Below are 9,461 nucleotides of genomic sequence, written 5' to 3'. Positions count from 1 at the left end.
GGAAATCCACCTTATTTGAGAGGTGAGGAGAAAAAATGGAGTGGTTAGTATTTTGTAGCGTCTTGGAGAATATTGATGCTATGGGTATAATTCAAGTTAGGGCTGAACGATTTTTGAAAATAATCTAATTGCGATTTATTTCAAAAATATTGCAAATGCGATTTAATATGCAATTATTTTTTAAGCTCTTTGTCTTCTGTATTATTCAACAAAGACAAGCAATAAATCATTATATAGTATGACCAAAACTATATTAGATAGATTAAACATACCCTCCTGGAAGCCAGACCTCTGTTATGATGAAATTAGGTCATGCATGAATTGAAGTCACAATAGTATATTTCAAGTTCCAACCTTGTAAAAATCAGAACATAAAGTACTGACAAATAAGCCTGGTGTAAACATTAAAATGAAAGTCAGTAACAAATCACACAAACAAAAGTGCAGATTGCAGAAATATAGCAAAATCTGTGGCTTTACTACACTCAGTTTTTCAGATAATTCACTTTAAGAAACGTGCTATATAAATATGTGGATTGCACTTTTTAAACGCCATCTGTGACTGCTAGACAGTCTTTAAATAAATAAATAATATTAAATAAATAAAAAATATACACACATCTTATATATCTCCAGTCAGTAACATTAGACACAAAGTGCAGAAAAATAAAGGAGAGCAATTATCTGCCTGTACCTTTGAAAATATTTAGGTAAATCAAAGTTAAACATAATATAAAAATTATAAAAAATATATACAGTATATACTTTTAAATGAAAACTGGCTGAACATCCTGATTATCTGCATTCAGTAACAGCAACACACCACACAAATTAAAGTGCACAATGAGTATGGCACTGCCACCCTTAATGATCCTAGCTCACAGGTTGTTTGCTAGGAAGACCAGCATATCTACTTTTGCTTTAAGGATGAGCGAGTGCAAGTCACTATATTCCCTCCACTGCTGAACAGATGCTCTGAGGGGGCACTTGTGGCTGGTACATGAAGATATTTGCGGGCTATCTTGCACAGTCATGGAAAGTGAATGTTGTGCACCTTCCACCAGGCCAAGGGATCATCCTCTCCGTCAATGACAGGGGTCAACAGGTAACTATTCAACTCTGCCTCCATGACGTATTCAAGTGGCAGAGGCAAAGCTAAAGAGGCCACACTGGTTTTGAAAAGGCTACCAAGAGACTTCTTTGCCTTTCCCCCAGAGGGCTGTGCACTTGGAACTGTTTCAGTGCGAGACCTCTTCTCCTGCCAGATGGGAAAAGAGACATTAGTTTTGCAGTTGGCTTATATATAAATGTTATGTGTTTGTGGAAGTATCATTTTCAAGGATTATTAACCTGGTGTGTACGTCTTGCTGATTCCAGAATTTCTGTCTTCAGTCGGGCCTTAATGGCAGGAAGGTTGTCTGTGATTATGTATTGCGTTTTGAACTTTGAACATGAATGACGCAACATCCAAAAGCTCCCGGGTGTTGAGGTCACTATACTTGTTGTTGAGGTATGCCAGGACCTTGGTTTTAATTGATCTAGTCAGATCACTGGTCCTCAGCATCTTCAGCCCAGACTGATGTTGCCAGAAGGTGGAGAACTGGCTTGAGGTAGGAGATGCTCACATACTCCTCTCCAGAAAGAGCATCTGTAAATTCGGAGAGAGGATGCAGTGCCTTATGAATGGAATCCAACACTTCAGGGAGCGTGCATGTTGTTCACCTGACAATACCTGCGATATGGCTTTTGCCTGTTCCAGCACTCTGGCAATCATTTTCTCTCTGGACCCCCATCTTGTTGGGCACTCAGTAACTACTTCTTGCACAGCCCTATCGCTCTTGATACTATTTTCTAGAGGAAATGAAATAGAAATACTGTAACTCAAACAATTGCAGTTGTGTGATACAATGTTTTCACCATTAGACTCACTCACACACAAACACAGTCTCACTCACACACAGCAATAACTTACCAATTGCAAGATGTAATCTGTGTCCGAAACACTGGAGCCTGGTTCACTCGTTCATATTTGACCATATTTGACGTGTTGTCCGTCGTTATGCAGACAAGGTTGTCTTCATTGAGATCCCAGCACGCAAGCCCCTCTCTCAGGCTAGCAGCAATGTTTTCTTCTTTCTTCTTCTGGGAAGTAGGCCATTTGAAGGCTGTGAACTTTGAGGTGGAGGTCTTCAGTAATATAATGGACCGTAAGACTTGATAAGGCTCCGCTGTACGACTTGACCACATGTCTGTTGTAGTGGCGAAAAACTCAATAGTTTTCAGCTCAGCTGCTACTCTCTGCCTACATTGTCTGTGTCTGGCGATCTGGCTAAAATATGTGCGGGAGGGCATGCTGTACCTCTTATCCAGTGTAGTTACCAAATTATTGAACCCAGACTTGGTCACCAAATTGACCGTCATCATGTCTTTCGCTGTGCATTGGGCTACTGCTTGGGTGATTTCCACGTGTGGTTTTGAAGTGCGTTCAAATGGCGCAACACTTTCAAACCTTCCGGTCACTGATCCTTGCCAAGTACTTGGATTATTTTGCACACTGCTTGGTTTTTTAGCTATAGACCTATCATACACTGCTTTGTCATACCTCTCAAGTCTCACGCATTGGGCATGAGACACGCGCATTTCAACCCGTTCACACGCTCACACGCCACACCTTGTATTTCTCACACCGAGAAATTACCAGGATAACGCCCACCAAGTTGTGCCACTATTTTTTAAACAGTGGAACAGGTAGAGGAATCAAGTGAGTTCCCCATAGAGTTCAGAATGCCTTGTCAGCTGCCATGTACCAGCAGAGTGAGTGCAGATTTCAAGTTGCGGCTTTTCTCGCTGTTTGTGACTTTGCCTGAGACTGAGTGACAAGTGTACTCGCCCTGTTGTTCATCTGGTTGCCATGACTTCGCGAGTGTTGACGGCCTGTCACTGTTCCAGTTGAGGGGAGAGAGAGAGGATGACAGTTGGCTTGAGTTCAGTAGAGCACACGGCTCTGTAGAGTCGTGGAATTATGACTTTATATACTACATATACATAGGAACAGGAAACCCTGTTGTGCGTCTGACCTATTTCTGATACTGTGGCGGCAAAAATCAACATAGAGGAAACACTGGGTGGCTTATTATTATTATTATTATTATTATTATTATTATTATTATTATAGCTACATGTTGAATCGGCTGCAGGGCTACTCTGACAGGTTTATATTTTTATAAAGATACCCATTTTATAATAGGCCTACCCATAATACTTTTATAACAATACCCATAATAATTTGGAATATTTTAAGTTTTTTTCTTTCCTTTTATTTTTACTGCACAACCTCCCGGCCCCCATTGTGAAAACCTTTGGCCTAGGCTATTTTATTATATTTTATCCAGACAATGCATAGTATTAATTATTGCACACAGAAACATACACACACACACACACACACAAAGAAATACTGAATTAAATAAAGATTTTTTTATTTGTATGAATTTATGTGTCATTTATCAGATCAAACTCCGTCCCCACCCAAACCCTTGCCGCCAAAATCTCTCTGAACTCTGTACAAAACTTGAGAGCCCTGCTTTGTGTTATGTTTTTAGGTGCCGTTACAGGTTTGTAGTGTTGCCCCGTGAAGTAGCAACTGTAACGAGGCAGGTTTTGCGCAATACCTGACGCTGGGCAACATCTTCTTTTTTAAAGCCAAAATAGTCCCACACGACTGATGTACTGTTCCTCTTTGACACAACATTCCTTCAGTTTCCTTCGGGTCCCCGGGACCCTCGCTTATTTTATTCCATGTCACACGCTCGCCTCGTCCTTCGGGTCCATGGGACCCTTACTTATTTCGATTTTTATTTCCGTCTCGCTACTACCTTGGTGGCCTCTGGGACCCTCGCTTATTTGATTCTATGTACATTCTACTGGCCTCGTGGCGGCCTCGTCCTTCGGGTCCCCGGGACCCTCGCCTACTATTGGAATTCATTCCCAAGTCAACTACCGCGGCCTGGCCCTTGGGGTCTCCGGGACCCTCGCCTATTCAATCTAGATTATTATACAATATCTGCGTTGTCACCTCACTCTGCTGCTACAATGATTGGCAACTATTTTGAAGCGCTAAGGATTGTGGGATACTTCAGAAAGAGGATGGCGGAAACCGCAGACATTATAGTCGATAACAGATAAATTGATTCAGGTCTTTTCTTAATAATCATAATAATAATAATAATAATAACAATAATAATAATAATAATAATGTAATAATACATTTTATTTATATAGCGATTTACATGGTACTCAAAGATACTTTACAGTAAAACCAGCACATATAATTAAAGGTGTTCTAAGCGATGTTTGGTGATTTTACTTCTTGTTGACATTCAAAGTATTTTCAAACAAAATGAGACTAACTCGCCCCTCCCTCCTCCTCATCCCGTCCCCTCTTCCTGTCTTCCGTGCATCAGCGCTTGAGTCAATGCGTATGCATTAACGGTGTATTCATTTCATATTTAATCACAGTTAACTTATAATATTACTGGTGAAAACTGGAATTGCATTACACCTATAAATGCAATCCTGCGGACAAAAAAAGTAAGATACTAGCCTACTATATCCCATTCTGAGGCCGCAGCACCATGATCATTAACAGAACTATAATTTATAATCATTTATTTATTTTGAATGGCTCTCACTGGTTTGTGTCCAGGGAACACTACAAAAAACGATGTTTCAGAGCGAGTCACACTTTTCTGACGGCTCTGCATACAGTAACTTTACTATTACAGTAGGCTATGATCCGCTACACTGTTATAAAGGAAACCGTTTGCAAAAAACGTAATGCTACTCAAAGAATCTGCTGGGATGTTAAAGCCTGTCCACGATGGCTGATGAGTGATATGAGGACGGATAAGGTGTCTTGTGTATGAGCAGGTGGAAGAGTACCTTGTCAGACAAAATCTATTGTATGAACTTCAGTCTGGTTTTAGAGCAGCATACTCTACTGAAACCTGTCTTATTCATTTATTTGATTATATTCGACAAAACTTTGATGAAGGAAAGTATGTGGGCATGATTCTTCTTGACTTGCAAAAAGCTTTTGATACTGTAAACCATGCAATACTCCTATCAAAGCTACAATGTATAGGCTTTAGAAATACTGCTGTGAAATGGTTCACCTCTTACCTCACTGGACGGAGTCAAGTTTGTGATGTTGAGGGGACCATATCAGATCCTCAGGATATTACTTGTGGGGTGCCCCAAGGTTCAATCCTTGGCCCTCTTTTATTTTTAGTTTATATTAATGACATGCCAGCTGCGGTGAAATGTAAGCTGCTTTTATATGCTGATGACTCTGCATTACTGGTTTCTGGGGATGATATCAGCGAGATTGAGAAGACTCTAGGTAATTAATTAAATAGTGTTAGTAAGTGGCTTACAGACAACAGGCTTTCAATACATTTGGGAAAAACTGAGTCCATTTTATTTGGAACAAAAAAAAAGTTGTCTAGTACAAATGCACTTAAGGTTACATGTAATGGCACTGAAATAGTGTCTCAGAAAAGTGTTACTTACCTGGGGTTAACATTAGAACAGTCGTTAACCTGTAAATCTATTGCTGATAAAATATTATCCAAATGTGCCGGTAAACTGAAATTCCTGTATCGCAGGACAAGGCATCTAGATTATTCTATTAAGAAATTAATGGTCATATCATTGATTCAATGTCATTTCGATTATGCATGTTCTGCTTGGTACTGTGGATTATCAGTTAAACTTAAAAATAGACTGCAAGTGATGCAAAATAATGTTATTCGCTACCTGTTAAATGCACCACCCCGGACTCATATTGGTAGAGATGCTTTTAAAAGGGTAGGGTTGCTGCCAGTTCATGTTAGAGTGGAGCAGTTAAAGTTGAATCATATGTTTAATGTTATAAATGGCTCTGCTCCCAAATATTTACATTCCCATATAAAAATGGTTCATACACAGCATAATCACAATACTCGGGCCAGTGTCCGTTCTTGTGAAGTGCCCAGAGTCAACAATGCAGCTAGAAGTTCTTTTTTCTATACAGGTATAACATTGTTGAATAATCTGCCACTTTCCCTCAAAATTATAAATACCAGGGGGGCTTTTAGATATAAAGTAAAGGTATTTTTATGGAACAGAGTAGCCAATATTTTTTAGTTAGAGTAGATTGATTATTTCATGTGATTTATGATTCTTTGATTTTAGAATGCTTTTAAACCTTGGATGATTTGTATTATATGTTATTGTTTTTGACCAGAAATAGGTCTTTGTTATGTGTTGCATGTTTTAACACCAAGGACCATGTTGGAAATAAGTGTTTACACTTCCAAAATAAATCAATCAATCAAGGTATCTACATATCTGATCGACTGTGATAAAAAATACCTCCCAAATCGGTTATGTGGAAATGAAAATACATCTGTAGTCGGGACGTATCATCTCCCTACGTAAACTCTCTGTGAATTAATACAGCTTTTTCATCAACGGGATCGTCGACAAAAGGACATGACATGTTTGAAAAAAAAACGTTTTATAATCTGCCTAATATCAACCAATATTTTTTTTTATTCATGCAGATAACAAACTGCGCCTGATACAGACTGAATGAATGAATGTAGATAGTGAGGAGATGTTTGTGTGTTCAGGGGACAGGCAGCTAGCGGATAGTAAGGAGATGTTTTTTTACAGTGTGTTCAGGGGACAGGCAGCTAGCAGATAGTGAGGAGATGTTTTTTAAAGTGTGTTCAAGGGACAGGCAGCTAGCAGATAGTGAGGAGATGTTTTTTACAGTGTCTTCAGGGGACAGGCAGCTAGCGGATAGTAAGGAGATGTTTGCTGTATGTGACATAAAATATTGTAGCCTAAAAAACGCATGACATCGCTTAGAGCAGTGGTTCCCAACCTGGGGTCTGGGCACCCCTTAGGGGGGTGGCAAAGATCACAGGGGGGGCACAAGTCTTTATCTGGTTTGAGGTTGAGGTAAAAAAAAAAAATATTTGCAGATGTTAAACAAATTATGATAATACACTATAATATATAATGTATACAAAAGTCTGTATGAAAACTATATATTTTTGTTCTAGATAAGCAATAAAACCAACACTTAAACAGCCTATTAAAAGCAATTAAAAACAATTAAACCAGTAGCTATCAGCTGAGAAATGAAAGACTATTGACCGAGTTCTCTGCAGGTCCTATGTCGACGGCCTATACCCCCCAAAGGGTGACAGGCATCAGTAAGTAAAGTTTCATTAAATATCTGTTTATCATGTTTTATAAAGTGTAAACATTATGTCAGCCACTCAGAAAACAGACCATGGTAAATCTGGTTTTATATTGGACATATTGGATATTTGACACATTTGAAAAATCTAGGGTGAGGCTATTTGCACCCCTGGTACAATTAGCAGTGTATGCTTGTCAGGGTCCCACCATCACCAGCACTCGCTCATCCCAATCATTCACTCCACTCATCCGTTCACTCTCTCCTCACTACTGATCACTCACACCTGCACCTCATCAGGCCACGTCATCAGTTCACCACTTGCACTTCATTAGTCCACCACCTTTATATGCAGCAGAGGCTCATTCACTCATTGTCTGGTCTTGTTGCTACATGACACATAGACTCCCTAAGTTACTTGCCTATCGCCGCAAAGAGTTGTTTACCTGTTGTTATTCTCCTGCTGCCGACTTGAGCCTCACACTAACCAAGCTAAGTTCTGCCTGTTTGACCTGCTCACTGTTCCTCCAGTTGGATTTCTGTAAATAAAGCTACGCTTCACTTACCACCAGTCTGACTCCTGCGCAATCCTTGACAGAAGACCAGACCCAAAGAAATGGATGAAGACACTATGGATGCTTTTCTTTTCAACCAAAATGGAGACACTCTGGAGAACTTTGTTGCTGTTTATCTCTATTATTACATAATAGAACATGTGGGCTGGGAGGAGGAATACCTAAAATATCAGTTCTGGAAGGGGTTAGATGATCCATTTGCCCAGATACTGCTGCTCGAGGACATTAATCTACCTTTTAGAGAGTTTCTGGACCGAGCCCTTCGGGTTTGTGGTTCCTCCCTCACAGTAGCGCTTGCCGATCCAGAGCCAGCCGATCCAGTGCCAAAGTCCTCATCTCACTGACTGGCTCGTCTGACTCCTGTGCAATCCGTGACAATGCTATTTGTACCCTGGTGCAATTAGAAATGAATGCTATTTGTAGGCTACCAATCCCACTCCTCTTGCCTAAACCTAACCAACCCAACCAGAGCAGGCATACTCATGAGTTTGCGTTCACGGGCCCTGACTTGCAAATTATCCAATATTAAAAAAACAAGATCACCTCACTGGGGAATCAAACTCCCATACCAAAGGTAAGTGTACTAACCACGTACCTAGCAGCTCTTACAGAATGTTGTACAACTGTTTACCACTTGCTTTCGTCAAGCCTCGGTTGCTAGGTAACCGTACTGTATACAAAAAATAGGTACTAACAAACTAATGGTTGTATGCTTTCACTGAAGACAGCGCAACTGTAGTATCCATTTCCTGCTAGAAATTCAATTGTTGTAAACTTTAGAGACAAAACTTTCCTAATATGCCAGTTTCTGCGGTCATGGAAGATGAACGTCGGCCATGATTTAGGTGCACACAAGCAACGTGTTTTTGTTGTTATGTCAAAGGGTGTGAATAGCTCAGCTGTGTGGCCGAGGCTATTCGTACCAGGGGTGGAAATAGACACTCCGAAAAATCTATTATGTGGCTTGACCTTTTGACCCATTCATGTCAAACCACTTTTGGTGAACTCCTCTAACTCCCCTACACATTACAAAACGCTTCTTTTCTCAAAAAACACACCCTCTGATTTTATAGAATTTGTATCATGTTAATAAATGCTTTAAATATATAATATAGCTTGATTCAAAATATTAAAAAAAATATAATTTCTTTATGCAGCCACATGGATCTTAGACCTTTTTAAATAAAAACAAACTATGAATAACACAGAAAGATATCCTTCATATGGCACTCTTCCTCTTTTAACAGAAACCACTTTTTGTTACATTTAGTTGACTGAATAAATGTAAATTATTTATTTTTTGGAGTCTGTTATACAAAGCGGCAGCTTGTGTCAGAATATGTTCATTTTAATAACATTAACTCTCAAATAACAGCAGTGATTAACCAAACTGCTGAGTAGGTCTTGTGTCTGAAGCAAATTGTCCATGTGCTTTCTTGCTATTTGTTTCATTTTGTACTTTTTGAAAAACACTCCAGCTGCAACAGAAACTTCCGTCACAATCTGGTGCTGCGAGCACTAGGAACTAGGAACAGGGAGAGAACTCCGTTGACCCTGAGGTCCTGCAAACCAAGGAGGTCACAGACCACCTACCTCTAAACCTCGACAGAAAAGACATTTCAGAGAGAGGATCA

The sequence above is a fragment of the Perca flavescens genome, chromosome 15, assembly GCF_004354835.1.
Source record: "Perca flavescens isolate YP-PL-M2 chromosome 15, PFLA_1.0, whole genome shotgun sequence".
Classification (NCBI taxonomy): domain Eukaryota; kingdom Metazoa; phylum Chordata; class Actinopteri; order Perciformes; family Percidae; genus Perca; species Perca flavescens.
This window is presented reverse-complemented; position numbering follows the sequence as displayed.